Raw genomic sequence first — 17,038 nt, 5'->3', positions numbered from 1 at the left:
CGAACCATCGAGAAACAGCATGGCGTAAGAAAAAAAACGGGAAAGCAAGGAATCGTTGGATGCAAACATTTTCCCTCCACTTTCTCTCTTCTATCTGTCTTTCTTTCATTTTTCTTTTTTTTTTTCTTTCAAAGCAAGTCCCCTCCTTCTTACCACCCTTCCCCCTGTCCTCCTATATTCGCGGCCGTGAAAAATCAACGCGGTTCATTAAATTCAGAGAGAGAGAGAGAGAGAGAGAGAGAATGGCAAAAGCACCACTGTCGAATACACCAGCACCCCCTCTTTTGCCTTTCTTGCATTCTACGGTCTTCCCCCCTCACCCGTCCCCCCTCCCTTTTACTCCTGCTAAATATTTATGAACGACGGAAAAACGTTGAGCCTGAAAAGATCTCGTTCACGACGGGACGTCTGACCTGAACGATGACCGATTCGTAAACGTTGAAAGTACGAATCCAACTTTCCTAACTCATTTTAACTTCCTGCACTTATATTATTCCATTTATACAAAGACGAAGAATATCTTTGTTAATGATCTCGAATCCAACCGCGTTCCCTTTACTTAATGATCCTGACCATCTTTTCTAACGAAGATTGTATATACGATATATATATATATATGAAACATTTTACACGTACCCAATTAGTCTCGCTAATAATAAATAATTTTGCTAAAAAAAAAACAACAAAACCAAACCACTCCACCCTAAATTTATTTATTTTATGTTTACATCGAACGGAATAATTAAAAGATTCTACAGGAATAACGTAATAATAAAACGTTGAATAAGAATCTACGAACACACATTTAATGGGGAAAAAAAATGTAACATTCACGTTACAGAAAAAGGAAGGAGGGAGGAGGGTGGGAAATTAAATTGTTGACTCTCTAGACCACTGTCGTAATCAATGTTGTGACACGACGTTAAGCGGACATCAAGTGGATTGCGAAAAGCTTGGTTGATATCGAAAAGGACGATATCGGCCTAGGACGACTTCGTCATCCTCGTCCTCGTCCTCGTCCTCGTCGTAGTCGTCGTCGTCGTCGTCGTCGTCGTGTTAGGCTGTTTTCCAAAGGGTGCCAGAGATGCGGACGTACAAGGGGGATTGGCAGATCCCAGGGGTTTGGGTAACCAACTCGTGAAATTCAATTACCGAGTCCGCGGGGCTGACTCTTTCTCTCTCTCTCTCTCTCTCTCTCTCTCTCTCTCTCTCTCTCTCGGTGAGAAACGAGTGCTCGCGAGCGCGCGCGCGAGGGTGGTCGAAGGGGTGACGTCGACGAAGGCCAACCCGAAGGAAGGAAAGGGGATGCTGAAGGTTCGGTAAAGAGGAATAAGGGGGAAGGGGGAGAAGGATTTGAGTGACAGGAGAGAACGAGGAAGCCCTAACTCTCTCGCATATCTAACGTCGAATCTCTCTTTCTCTTTCTTTTCTATTTTCTTTCTTTCTCTTTCTCTCTCTCTCTCTCTCTCGAGGAAACAGAAAAGGGAAGATAGCAAAATTGAAATAGTATCTATCGATGCACACGTACCATTGTCCACGATGAAATGCTTTTGATCAATGATCTTTGAAAATCTATCAGAGAGGAAGACACGTATTTCGTGTTTCTAGTCGTTATTAGATTTACGTTCGTTAAAATGAATCCATTCGCAAAGTATTTGCATGTTCAATCGGCCTAATTTCTTCACCGTTAAAAATATCAAGGTAACTTATTACCGATTACGCAATATTCAGATATACGTTTAACCAATGCTACACGATATAACGTGATAAAAAAATAACTTAACATTTAAAAAATTGTATGCATACAGTTGAGATAAGAAAGTTCGCATGTTATTATTATTACGTTAAATTAATGCAAATGGATTATAAAATCGTGTATAATAATCATTCTTAATCGTAGAAAAAAAAAAAGTAAGTAAAAAATAAAAAGCCTCGTAATGTACGAAATGAAACGAACGAATTAAAAAAAAAAAGAAAAAAAGGAAATTCATAATTTATTTCTAATTAAGAGAGATATACGTGTCGTGTGTAAAGGGTATACCTTATATAAGGATCTAGGAAGTTATTCACGTAAGATACGTATGACGGTAAATCCGGGCAACGAGTGGACGTCATCTTCGTCGTGTTCGTCGTCATAGTCAGCATCGGTTTCATCCTCGAACGAGCAACGATCGTTCCCCGATGTTGGACGTACGTACCGTATACGAGACTGACAGACCGGAGGCTTTGCGTTCATTAGCCGGCTATTCAGTCGAACGAACGGAGGAACGAACGGGCGAGGGTGGATTTTCTGACTCCGGTGGCTGCTGGAATGCACGACGCGTTACTCTATCCTCTCTCGCACATAATTACACGCGTCTTTTCTAAACCCATCGCGAGCGTATCAGAACCAAGTCGTGTTACCGCTTCACCCTAAGCCCTATGAAAATGATACCTTCACGATCTATCCATTACTGCTGTATCACCGAACAAGAGAATGGATCCACGTCGTTTTGATATTTTAACAATAAATCATTCTCTAGATATAATTTATATCTTTTATTTTTCGTATAATTTTTCTTTCTATCTATATATTGTATATATAATTCATTAGTACAGATGTTTTATCTTATCGTTGTATGACAAAGGATTGAAAAATGTATTCTACAAATACGTGATACATCTGCATCGTCGGATAAACCCAGATTTTCGTTATTTCGTCAATTTATTAAATTTGCCGTTACGTCGTGTTCCGCGTAACACGTGTTAACCATGCTATGATTCGTTCTACCATTATTTTCTTTTTTCTTTTCCTTGACCTGTTTGCATATGTCGTACCTTCACACATTTTCTTGTCCTTTTTCTTTTCCCCATTGTCTCGCATCTTCCTACGTGATATTTACCATAATATGATTTAACGGATTAATTCAATTCCGTGACCGGAAATAATAAAAATAAAGTTTTGGGGGTTCACGCGTGACCAACGTGACTTTTCTTTTATTTTCTTTTCTTTTCTTTTTGTGAAATATGTTAAAAGAGAGAAAGAGAAAGAATGAGAAAAGTGGAATGAAAATTTTCTAGAACTTATTCGAGCTATACTACTTTTTAATTGATACCGACAAGCGTCTTTTATCGCACGATAGCATAAACGTTTAGAAGATTTATCGTTAAACGATATACCGTATCGCTATCGAGTGTATACGTCAATCCGAATCTGCCCAGTCATTCTCATGATATTACAAGAATATCAATTAACTCTCGACTCCTGGATTATGACAGAAGCGAATAATCTGTCCGTTGAAAATACGATAGAAACATTTTTTTTCTACGAGATCATCGTTGTTTGTTTCTCAAGAAAACTGTATTACTTTTTAATCGTAAAAATAATTTAATAAAATAGAATAAAAATAAACATATATAATTTTGACAATAATTTCTAAACGGATATGTCAGTAATTATTAATTTTGTTGAAAGAACGAAACTATCATAATAACTACGTTTAGAAAAGTAAAATTTCAAGTGTGTTAATAAATGTTAAACAGTTAACTAAAACAAATAAGTATTTCGAATTTGTGTATAAACGAAACGATTAAAGATTAAAATAGTACATAGGTATATTTGTGGGAGCAAACGAATGCAGACTCCGAGACTGCTGAACGGGATAATCGATGAGTACTTTTAAGTTTCTCTCTCTCTCTCTTTCTCTCTCTTTCTCGGCTTAAGTTTCTCCGGAGAGAACACAATGCGAACGCTAAGTCTTTACCCCGAGCGCACGCTCCAAGTTTTTCTTCCTTCTTCTGTAGTTTTTTTTTTCTTTCTTCTTCCTCCAACTCCTTTCCGCACTGCAATGAGAAGGAAAGAGAGAGAGAGTGAAAGAAAGGAAGATGGATGAGAAGAAGAAGAAGAAGAAGAAGAAGAAAGAGAGAGAGTACGCTACTTACGAGGGCAAAGGGCCAAGGCGAGATGAGGGGGCCGACACATTGTCTGCCGATTCTTCGAGGATGACTGGTCGTATTGAGAAACCGGAATCCCGAGGAACACTAATATGGCATAACTCAGGGCACTCGCTGTGTCTAAAGGTTTTCGTCGAAGGGCATATCCAACCCATATAGTCTCGAATCGTGAATTCCACCAAAACTCCTGATTAGATTCGCATAGATATTTAATATATATTGTACGTTATGTTTTTTTGTATAATAATAATATTTTTGTTCAAAACTTTAATATAATCGATCAAGAAATTTATTTTATTTTGCGTATAAGAGAATCCTCGTCGTTCGATTACGTTAAGAATACTTGTATATACAATATTACGCGCGTATACGTAAAAAGTATATATTGTTATTTTTTCAAGAGAAATATTTTTCAAAAATATCGACCTAACCAAATCCATGGATTTCAAAACTAAACACGATCAAAATATATAGTTATATATATGTATATGTATATGTATAGCACGTTCTATATATGTATGTATAAATCCCGTTCGATTCGGGATGGAATCTTCGATCTCGTCAGGCTTCATCTTTTCTTCGCGACGGATGCGTTCTAATAAAAATATTTTCCCTTCGTCTTGTATATAAGAGAGGAGAAAAAAAAAAGGAAAAAGAAGAAAAAAGAAAAAGAAAGAAGAAGAAGAAGGTATCGAGGATTTTCGTCAAGATCGATGACGCAACGAGATCTCCAATTTCGAAATAGATTCTACCAAGGAAAGTATTCATAATACCGAATTGTCGTAATTTTCATTTTGCAAACTCGAAAGATTTTACTAAATTTCTCTATTAATATACATATATATATATATACACGAATAATTAGAAAGAAATATTACTGGAATGTAATTCAAATGTAAAGAAAAAAAAAATTTATTGATAAGTTTGAAATGAATTGTACGTCGATGTAATTCCAACGTTAATCAATTTAATCGATCAAATCTATTATCGTTTCAAATTATTATTATCATTATTATTATTATTATTATTAATTTAATCGATAATAAACGCGAATAGAATGAACGAAAAGAATTCTAGTTTCTTAGAACGGAATTTTATAAGAAGGTTGTAATCGATAGAAAGGTGGGGTGGAAATGAGTGGTGTGAAAAGTGTACGAGTAAGTAAAAGAGAGAAAGAAAGAGATGAAGAGAACGACGAGATGGACATGAACGAACGAAGGTAGCTATGCCGGTGGAACGCGAGCAAAAAGTCCTTTTCCAGCGGAGCTTCTAATAGAGGCACGTGACGATGCACTATCAGCGACCTTTTCGTTCACCTTCTTCTGGTCCATCATCTTCCACTACCTTTCCACCAGCTCCTAGGCGAGAAGGTACGGCGGTATACCCGACTCGTGCGCCCTTTGTCTCGGCGGACGTTCATCGTCGGGATCCGAAGGAAGAAAACGAAAAGAAAAAAAGAAAGGTAAAAGAAAAAGTAAAAGTAAAAGAAGAGTACATAGAAAGGGATGACGAAGAGAGGAAGAAGAAGAAGAAGAAGAAGATGGTGGAGGAGGAGGAGGAGGAGGAGGAGGAGGAGGAGTACGAAGCGTTTCTTCTCTCTACGGTGTTCGCATCTTCGATAATTATTATCCGTTGCAGCAACGTCTCGCAACGTCTTCTCTCGGTCTCGTCGCGAACGTGCAATCACGATAATAGTGGTTACCTTGAGAAAAAAAAAATAATAAAAATCAACAGAGAGAGAGAGAGAGAAAGAGAGTAGTTACGTGGTCATTACATCAAAAGGGACAAACCAATTCGCAACTCGGAATAGAATGAAGAACGAATTGGCATCGTTAATTAAATAACGAATTACTGTGTTACGATGACAATATTGAAGACAAGACAAAAAAATTCTTTATTATTTAATGAAAAAAAAAAAAAAAAAGATAAAATAAAAGAGAAGAGAGTAATTCGATCGGTCCAATGAAAGCAACCTGCGCGAGCAGTGTGAAATCGTCGTGAGAAAGCATCAAACTCATTTCTTTTTCTTAGCCAGGTACTGCACGTGCTAGCAACCAGGTAAACAAGTAAAGCAACGCAAATGCTAACCCAAAAAAGCGTTGTACAACTTCGAATACCAACTCCACCTTCCTCTTATTCTTAAACTAAAAGCTCAGGTAGCCGTCGGCGGCCGAGGCTGTCCTTCGCGGAGCCCTTCCTTCTTCTTCTTCTTGCAGGGTACGAATCCCGAGGACGATATGCACGATGTCGGGCTAGATGGATGCTGCCAAGAATTTGTTCACAAAGGATTCCGCCTGTTCCTCTTTTTTTCCCTCCTTCTATCTCTATCTCTCTCTCTCTCTCTCTCTCTCTCCTTGCACCCCCGCAACCGTCTCCTCCCCTTATGCGAACTCATTCATCGGCATCGACTCAATGTAGATTTTTCCCATAGGTAAGCTTTTCGAAACACGGTCCGGACCGACCGGAGAAGGACGGAGGGGTGCTCGAGGTAAGAAGACACCCCCGCGGAGAGGCGGTTCCTCGCAGAAGAGGAGGAGGAGGAGGGCTAGGAGGGTTAGGAACGAATGGTTGTGAGAGGTAGCTGCTTCTGCTGTTGCTGCTGCTTGCACGCAGCCTCCGGAAATCTCTACTTACACTCGCGAGACTGAATGCTTCTTCTTCCCTTTATTTCTCTCTCTCTCTATCCTATTTCTCTTTGTGTCGTTATTACGGACGCGCACACGCGGCTCGCAGTAAATCGGACCGACAGATCCGATCTACTCTTGCTTCTTCTACTTACTTATCCCTCTTTCTTCCTCTACTTTGTTCGGTTCCTTCGACATCGTGTTTTCTCTACACAACCATCGTAATACACCATCCCCCTCCGCCCCCTCACCCCTGTTCGCTTTGTTTCCATCACAAAACCTTTCGTGTTATTCGAGAAATTAACACTATAATTTAGTATATATATATATATATATATATCATATAATAATATCGTTAAATATATTATATGTAATATGATTTTTTTAATATATAACTTGAATGTGTGTTACAATGGTATTATTAGTAACTTCGTACTTTCTCGTAATTATTTCTTTCTTTTTTTTTTTTAACATTCGATTGGAATAAAATAATTTGATTTATTTTGTTCGATCGAATTATTTCCAATGGATATAGAGAATCTCTAACATGGGAAAAATAATCTTCATTTATAAAAGAGAGACTCTTCGACACAACAAGTTGAGGGAAGAATATTCTTTAAGAATGGAGGAACCCTTCCGTACACTCTTTTCTTTTTCTTCTTTCTATTTTTTCTTTTTTTTTTTTTTCTCCTTTCGTTCTAGAATCCATCCGGTAGTCTGAACTCTGATGTGTATTTTGATAGAGGGTAAGCACTATATTTGTCCATCTTGATTCGAGGTCGATATAACGTGGAGAAAGGCGGAGGATACCGTTCAGAGGGAATGAGGAGAAAGGGTGAGGAGAAGGAAAGCACTTCGATGTAGAGATAATGGCGGTGTATGTGGACTACGTGAAGGGTTGCACACGTTTTCTCTCTCTCTCTCTCTCTCTTTCTCTTTCTTGATATAAAGGGTTCAACGCCAATGGAACTGTTTAATTTGGGCTTTGTAAGGGAACAGGAGGGCAACACAGATCCACCACCCCATTCCATGTCCTTTCTCTATGTGCTTTCGTAGATGCCGTGCGGTTGATAATGTATTTCGATTTCGAAGAGATAGTCGCCAATTACCCAATACTGATCTTTATCTACACTTACATATATCTACACACACACACGCGCATATGTATATATGATTGTATAGATAATAGTTTACGATTTGGATGATGGATTATAATATTAGATGCATCATCGTGAAATAGAACTGTCTAATTTTCGTTCATTGATCTTTAGCTAGGCATCGGTTGTAAGTAAATAATTAATTCCATGTATAAGAGAAAGAGAAAGAGAGAGAGAGAGAGAGAGAGAAAGAGAGAGGGAGGACTTATAAAAATTGAATGAAATTTTTAAGATCAACATAGGTGCGGTTATATCTAAAAGAATTTTTTTTTACCTTTTTATAATATAATCTTTTGTATAGGAGAAATAGAAAAATTTGTGATTTCTCTTCGAATCCTAAATAAATAATAAAATGTCAGATTAACATAGAACGATTCTGAAAGATCATCAATCTCTAGTCGAGGCGGTCACGTTTAAAGGAGAGAGAGAGAGAGAGAAAGGAAAAAGGGTTTCTCGATTTTTGTAGATTTCTTTTTTTCATCCATAAGAGTCTGTTACCAATTTTGTCGCCAGGGATGGTCGCATAATCGATTACATCCGTCGGCCGTCGGCTAAGTTTTTCTAGTCCACCATTATCTCTCTCTCTTTCTCTCTCTCTCTCTCTCACTTGTTGTTTACCGCTCGTCACCGAAGAGAGACACATTGAAAATTAATGTTGGATTCGAGCGTGACAGTGCTCGTAAAATGTGCGCTACGACCTTTACATAAATTATCATATTTAAAACGGTAACCTCGAAAATGCTATAAGGCGTTAAGGAACGCCACGATGCGAAACGAATTCTCATAGACGCCTGTGTCGTCGTCCACCTCCCCCTACCCCTTTCCTCTTCCTCATACCACCTCACACCCACCCACCGCACAAATTACATTTACGAAAAGACTTTGCAACGCACACGTTCGTCCGTGACGTTTCAAAACACTTCGACGGGAAATCAAAAAGCCTAGAATTTCGACGTTTAATAACGACGTTTCCATGAACCTCAAACTTTTTGAAAGATAAATAAAATACTAAAATAAGAAGAAAAACGAAAGAAAACGCGAAACAGTTCTAAAAACGATATAATAATATATTCTGAAACTCAAACGAAATTACACCGGCAAAAATGCGCACACGCCCGTGATATAACATATTTTCAACTCGTCTAGACGCATCGATAAATAAATAATAAAGCGAGTGCTACTGTAAGGCAAATGTCCATTTTTTTTTCTGTTTTTTTGTTTTTTTGTTTTTTTTTAATTAACATTCGTTACGAGTACTCGACTTAAGAAAAATTCTATTTCATCATTCGGCTTGTGCACCTGAAATTCATCCTCATGTAAGTCTAACCGGTGGTATATCTTTACTGTAAAAGGAAGACATCGTCTACGACGCGTAATGCGAGCCCCGTTTATTAATAGCCGCTTATAATTGATCATTTTACGTAATTAATGGGCAGTTAATTAACGTCGACGTATTCGGAAGACGCATCAACGCCGGAATGCAGCTGAACAGCACAGCACCCTTCTCGAAGATTTGACCTTCTATACTATCTCTATCTCTCTTTCTCTCTCTCTGTCTCTCTTTCCCGTTTTTTATTTTTTGCTTCTTTTTTTTTGATTATTATTATTATTATTTTTCTTCCTTTCTCTCTTCGTCTCTCTTAAACGATCCTTTTTCTTCGAGATAACGAGAACGATCGATCAAAACGACTCTTTTCAAATCTGGAAGTCGCTAAAGTTTCTTCTCTCTCTCTCGGAGCACAAACGATATCTCGTTTTCAACCGGAACAAACTTCTACCTTTCGATCTATACGAGCGCTAATTATAACTGCGTCCTACTTGCTGCATGATGAAATGTTACAATTTCTACACCTCTGCGTACATGTATATATATATGTTCTTATATACATTTATGATACGTAAAATGTAAGAATTTATTCGTCTAATCATATTGACATATTAAAGAATAAATCTATTCTAACACAGATTTTTAAGATATATTTCGTAATTATTTTTCTTTGAGATAATATCGGACGAATTATTAAATGTATCTACATCAGAAAGAAAGAAAGAAAAAAAAAGAAATGAAACATATATCTTTAGAGATAGATCAATGATTTAATATTATTATTTGGGCTCACTTTTGGCAAGTGCCACGATTCCCATAGTTTTCTTCGTCAGAAAAGAAGTTCACCTGCTACCACCACCGAATGCGTACTGATCTCTTCACCTGTTGCGTATTGTTGCTCTCGAGGCAACCCGATTTGCACGGTGAATGCACTTACGACCGTCTATCGAGGGCCGTATGAAAAACGCGAGGTGCCACGTTACACACACACACACACACAGAAAGAGAGAGAGAAAGAGAAAGAAAGAAAGAAATAAATAAAGAAAGAAAGAAAGAGAAAGAAAGAAAGAGAGGCCACCCCTCTTGCCTCTCCCTTTTCCGAACAAATCCCGCCTTGAGAAAAGAGGAGCCGTGAATGCGCACACTCGCTCGCTCGTTTCGTTTCGTTTCGTTTCGTTCATTCGTTCGTTCATTCGTTCATTCGTACACTCTCTCGCTTATGCGCACGCGCACGTGTTCCTCTTCTCTCTCTCTCTCTCTCACTCTTCTTTGATCGCGAATTCTATTAGAACTCCATACAACTTCCATACAACTTACTTCCTCACGATGAAAGAAGGTCCCAATTGTGTCTCCCAGTTGTTGACTCCGAGGAAAGCAAGAAGAAATTGACTGTACCTACTACTACTACTCTCTATACACACCACCATTGCCCTGCCGACTCCTTTTTATCGACATAAACCTTTTTGCGGATTCACGAAAAACCGCCACGTGGCTAATCCCACTTTCATTCTTTCTTCCTTATTCTTTTCTCCTCTCTCTCTCTCTCTCTCTCTTTTTCTCTTTTTCTTTTTTCTTTCTCTCTTCTAACTTCTTTCCTTACAGTAGTAATGGTGAACAATAACGAAATTGCTTCTTACACTGGGACAAATCCTGATGATCCTATATAGAAAAGAAATAAAAATCTAAAAGATAAAATGAAATCTTTGAACGTTACATTTGTTACATTTTACTATTAACGAAATGACAATCGTTATAATTATATTGTATGCAAGTATTATATTATATGCTTATATATATACAAATATTCACATTCGATCAATCGTTTCGTCAAATTTTTTATTTACAATTCCTCGTATCTATGATACGACGACAATTACCCCTCGCGTTTTACACCTGATTTGATTACATTGCGAAAACGATTTCTCCTTTTAAACGGGGTGACATCGAAACGACTATCGTAGTTGGTTTCGATGAAATACCACAGAGAAAGTTTTGCCGGAACGCTTTTCACGAGTTTCCATGATCGGCGGCGGGGGTGGGTTGGTTAGTAGGAATAGCGAAGGGGGAGACATAGAAACGTAGAATCGCTATGGTGCCGTTTCCCTTTTGTCGAGTTTTGAGTATATCGGCCTGAAATTTTCATTTGAAAGTAAAGTTATAAACGATCTTTTGGCTTTCCTCGTTTCGTCTCGTTTCGTTTCGTTTCGTTTCGATACCGTCGAAAAGATATCTAATAAAATCTAATAGATTTTATAGATACTTCGAAAAGAGAGTCCTTGCGATCTTTAGAAAACCATCGTCCGGTCATTGAGATGCCTATCATTTGCGAAGCGTGCCATGTAATTTCTATAGAAATTTTTGGGTAAGTTGGAAGAATGCGGATGTACACGTGTTCTTGTGTGGATATATGTGTGTGTGTGTGTGTGTGTATTTGTGTGTGTCTATAAGAATGAAAGAAAGAATGAAAGAAAGAATGAAGCTTCGAGGTTGGCGCGACGCAGTCTGGGCCATTTGAAAACTCAGGTAAGTACCCGCTGAGAATGCCAGGTGTGAATCAAGGATATAGGTATAAAAATATATACGAACCCTATATATTATTTCCCGTGACTTATACGAGCTTTTCCCCCGGTGTGTGAAAATTTACGATTAAATTAATTGTCATATCGACAGCACCCGGTAGCACAGGTATATATATATGTAATAAATAGATCCTCTTTCCGGAACGTTCGCTAGATTCTTTTCTTCTTTTTTTTTTTTTTTTTTTTTTTATAAGCATTCCTAAGATCAAATTTATTTGCAGGTATATACAATAATATTATTTGTATCGCTAAGAGAAGAAAGCCAGTGCGGTTGAGTCAAAAANCGACGATTTCACACTGCTCGCGCAGGTTGCTTTCATTGGACCGATCGAATTACTCTCTTCTCTTTTATTTTATCTTTTTTTTTTTTTTTTTTTTTATATAAGCATTCCTAAGATCAAATTTATTTGCAGGTATATACAATAATATTATTTGTATCGCTAAGAGAAGAAAGCCAGTGCGGTTGAGTCAAAAAAATGTATAAATTGATAGAATTAATGTTTTGCAATACTATGGTTTTAGAAATGTTTTGTTTATTTAATCAGAAAATTATAGAAAATCTTATTTCAAGTGATAAGCTTTGCAATAAAACAACCTACGCGTGCAGGATGTGCAAATAAAAGACACACAATGGAACCTTTTAATAAATAAAAACAATATTAATTATTCCATTATAAAAAATAGACAAAAATCTCTACAACAAATAAATTTAAACGGAATTTGACTTCTGAACGACTCACGATGATAAAATAATTCTATATCAATCTGAAAATATAAAATATATACAAGAGTAAAAATTCATTTTTTTTTTAAAGTAAACATCTAATATTATAAGCATTCAGATTGATGGTACGAAAATGTTGATATATGGAATATAAAATGGTAGAGGTTTATAGTAGAGATTGTATTTAGAGATCAAGAGGAGCATAGGACGTGCATCGCTTTAAGTAATTCGATCTCGTTTGAAAGATATCCGGTTTACAAGAAGACTGCTCCTCGCTACAAATCCGCTCGGCATCTTCACTCATTCCGTAATGTCTTTCTCTCCTCATCCATTGCCTCTGGTATCTCTCTCAAAGGAGAACTATTTTTCCAGAGTACTACCATAAAGAAACTCACGAAATACGCTCCAGGGAATGTCGTCCTTCTCTAGGAGAAAATGTCTTCTCCTTCTTCGGTCGTCTACAAAGACCATCCTTCCGTCTCTCTTATTTTACCTTTTTCCTTTTCCCTTCCCCTTTTTTATTTTTTGCCCCTTCCATTCCCCTTACCGTTTCTAGGAAAACGATTTTCTCTAACCCTATTCCCGCAGGACCTTGGTCCGTTCAGAACCGTTCACAGGTAAATACATAGTTTAATCCTAAAAAAAAAAGGTAGAAAAAGAACCAACGTGAATTCGAAAGCGAAACGAAAAAAAGGACATTAAATTGCAACCGTGTCAAGGAAACGTTAGATCGTTAAGATCTTCGGCGGTAGGATGATGGTGGAAAAATAAATAAATAATAAATAAAAAATAAGACCAGACACCGCTGTAGGAATCGGGACAGAAAGGGGATTTAGTAAGAGACACAGTCCTGGCGCCAAATATTCATCTTAAGAAATGCCGTTCCAACTTTTCCATTTAACCGTCTCTGCTGCACTTTACCTTTTATTTTTCTTGCTCAACGGAACATTTTAAAAGGTCTCTCCTGATTTATGGCTTTTCCTTTCTTTTTTTTACCGTTCCTTAAGTTCCTTCCGAAATACAGGAAAAAATACAGGTAAGAATACCGTCCCAGACAAAATGTTTCCTTTAATCTGACAAGGATGTTCTTTGCTTTAGGGATCTTACGATTCGACAAGCTCTATTAGTTGGTCAAGATTTTTACACACTCCCACACACACACACACACACACACAAGATTAAAAAATAATCCTTACAAAGTTTCGTCTAATGGGCTTTTATTCCGTTCGACAAATTCTCCGATAAGATTATCCTTTTAGATCATATTAATATGCTTTCTTTTCTTTTTTCTTAACTTTTTATCGATTTTTTCACATAGATTTTTTCACCGTTCCATTGGTTACTATAGAGATGTTACCATACCCCCCTTCCGCCCCCGATCGGCTCGTCATCTTTACACGAGTAACAATTTTACGATAATATAATTCTCCTTTAACAAGATACTCGATTCTAACCTTTGTCCGTTCATTCTTACCTTTTCTACAAAAGTAAGAATGAAAAGACTACGAATTCAATGGTGAGTCGTATGGCTTTTATTCATTTTCGTTGTGCGTTATGTTTGTTTACATCGAAATTCAACAACGAATTCATTCAACTAAATTCTACATCTCTCTTTCTCTTTTTCTCTCTCTCTCTCTCTCTCTCTCTCTCTTTGGTGCATACTAACTTATAATAAAGAAATAAAAAAGAAAAACCATAATCGCGTCCTCATCATCCCCATCGATGAAACATTGAAAAAGATTTGTTACTTTTTTTCTTTTTTTCTGTTTGTAAATTTCGACAGACAGTATTTTCATTTCCATTTCCATTTCCATAGGTAGGTAGATGTGTGTGTGTGTGTGTTTTTTTTCAACCGACTGTTTCATATATATGCATTTGAACTTGTTTTGTTTTGAACGTAATACCGCGCATGAATATTGAACATCGCGATCGTCCGTTATAATTTTTTAATGCGTTACGACGAGCTTGATAATTAAAATCTCGAATAAAGAATGGTCAACCTGTTGCTGTTCAACGAAATAAAATATTCGTTTCCGACATTGTGCGTGCTTCGTTTATCCCCGGTTAGGTGCTAATTTAACCGTACTCCTATCATCTCCTTAATCGATCATTTGGCTTATCTTTTTTTTTTCCTTTTTTTTCTTTTTTTTTTCCAAAACAAAAATTCTCGAATATCGACAAAAATCACCGACCATTGTATTTGTCTTACAATTTTTCATCTCTTTTTATCCGAGAATTTATTCGATGAATAAAATGCACATTTTTTGTATCTACTTCCCTAAGAAAAAAATAATTTCAAAAATATATACGTGGGAATAAAAAAAAATGCAAAAAAAAGGATGTATCTCGCAAGAGGACAGTTAATGAGCCTAATCCTGGTCGTAATACTTTACCAACGAGTATGCGAGATTAGAAAAGATTTCGTTTCTCGAACGAGTGAAAAAGATGCTTGCTTGCTTGCTTCTAGCAATGCTACCTGTGTCCTCCTCCTGGCCGGCTGTTGATGTCCTGCGGTGATGTCGAACCAGCTACGTGATGCATTAATGGGGAAAAGAAGAGGGATGTTGAGGGGCGGGAAGCGGGGAGAGGGAGAGGGAGAGGGGAGAGGGGAGAGGGCAAACGGAAAGAGAAATAAAGAAGGAAAGTCTCGCTTACTGCTGCTACTTGCGAGAAAAGGAACGTGAATCACGAATATAAGAACGAAACGCGCTTCGCAAACAAAGACATCGGCCAACGATAACGAACCTGTCGGTGGTGAACCTCGAACTCGTTCGAAACTCGTTTCCCTCCCCCCTCCCCAATGCCCCTCCTGTTCTTCTTGAAAAAAAAGGGGTAAGACGAAAAATCGTTATCCCGTTGCAACTAACTGCTACTACAAACCAACCAACCAACCAACCAACCAACTAAAATAACGCTTCTTTTACCTTATGAATATTTTTTTTCCAAAGAAATTTATCTCGCATTTACGTCCCATTTACCACGCAATCGTTCTTATATTTTTAATAATAAAATTATAACGAGCTGGGATAAAGAGAGAATAAAAATTAAACGACGATTTTAAATGAATAATATTTTGAGAATCGTATTATTCAATTTTAAAGAATAATGTCACATCAATCTCGACAATAGTTAATTGTAAATATTTGTAAATTATAATCTATCGTTAAAATTGATCTTATTTTGAGAAATTATTTTGACAAGAAAAAGGAAAAAAGAAAATGATCACAAATTTCGAATCACGAATCGAAGAAAATCCTTAAAACGCAAGAAGGTAGAATTTTCTCTCAATGACAGTAATAACGTCGAGTGGTAATGGTGGGTAGTATACAAGAGGGTGGAACGTGGAAGCATCGAAGATCCTTTATCCGGTTGAAAAGATTTTTCTTGAAACTCGAGCGGCCACTTCTTTCTCGATTATTTTCTCATTCCAGACGCGTTGAGGCGGTGCACGACGCTAGCTAGCTAGTTCGCAGATGTCCCATCGAGATGACCGTCCTTAGACCATGAATGAAATTCCTGGATACTCTAACCCCATTCATACGAGTTTCGATCTTAGGATTAGATTGAAGATAACCAATAAGTATTTATATTCGCACCATCTACTTCCCTTTTTTCCTACATCCCTCGAAATTTTTATTCCTTCCTGTCAATATTGTAATAGTAAGGAAAAAAAAAAGAAATTGGTATATTCACCGTGAGAAATTGACAAAGAGGAAATATTACTTTTGTCTTTTTTTTTTCTTCTTCTTCTTTTTCTTCTTTCTTCTTTTCTCTTATCCAGATACGTGAAAATAACAACATTTAATCGAATATTAAGTTTTTCCCTTCGTATGTTTTCTCCCTCTTAAATTAATTAAAATTTCATCGAAGAAAATCAATAAATGAATGATGTGTAATTTATTTGTCTGGTGAGATAATTTACTTATCGTTTTTGTCGGAACGACAAAAAAATAAACATTATTTTCATTGATAAAACACGTATTTGATATTTCTGTACAAAAAAAAAGGAAAGAAGAAAAAAAAAAACTGCAATATATGAAACGTTCAAGATGAAATATCGTCGAGAACGTTAAATGCGAACGTGACGTTAAGAGAGTAATATTTCTTCTACTCTCGTAACCTGATTTGTCAAGTGTTCGTGTATGTCAGTTAATGATATATCGAATGAAAAGGAGTCCCCTTCCCTCCCTCTCTCCCTCCCAACCCCGAGAATCGAAGGATTCCAGGTAACCAGGCTAATAGAAGTAGTAGACACTATTAGTCACTAATCGTGAAAAGCCATAATATTTCATAGAACGAAAATACCGGTAGCCTCGAAATGGACAATGCTTATGGTTGCGTCTCGCCATTTTGAATTTTGATCCTTCGTCATCATATTATTGCCAATTCATCGACTACCTCTCTCCAGTTCCTTATTCTTTTTCTTCTTCTTCTTTTCGACCAACCAACAACACCAACGGACAACAGTATGTTGTTTCGTTGTAAGTTTTATGAAACGGTATCTTACGGATATACAAAGATAAACGTTAGCAAATAATGTTAACAAACAAATAACAATTAACTTCGATTACTTTCATTTTGTCGTTCTCGTGATTTGTTTAAACTGCTTTTATAGTAATTCATATAAAAAAGTATGTAAATAACTATTGACAAAATAATATATAATGTAATAATAAAGTAATATAATTAATAAT

The 17,038-nt window shown here is 36.9% G+C and overlaps 1 protein-coding gene across 1 annotated transcript in view; it reads left to right on the top strand.

Annotated features, from left to right (window-relative positions):
• Positions 1-17,038, top strand: part of LOC106783825 (transcription factor SOX-2-like) — a gene marked incomplete at its 3' end in the record, with an annotated part of 217,471 nt that overhangs the window by 177,754 nt on the left and 22,679 nt on the right. Inside the window, 1 exon segment of the mRNA XM_014742725.1 lies at positions 6,365-6,510.

The sequence above is a fragment of the Polistes canadensis genome, unplaced genomic scaffold (assembly GCF_001313835.1).
Source record: "Polistes canadensis isolate GaletaPanama2010 unplaced genomic scaffold, ASM131383v1 scaffold_26, whole genome shotgun sequence".
Classification (NCBI taxonomy): domain Eukaryota; kingdom Metazoa; phylum Arthropoda; class Insecta; order Hymenoptera; family Vespidae; genus Polistes; species Polistes canadensis.
The sequence above is the reverse complement of the archived record's forward strand: the minus strand, read 5'-3'. Positions and strand labels throughout refer to the sequence as shown.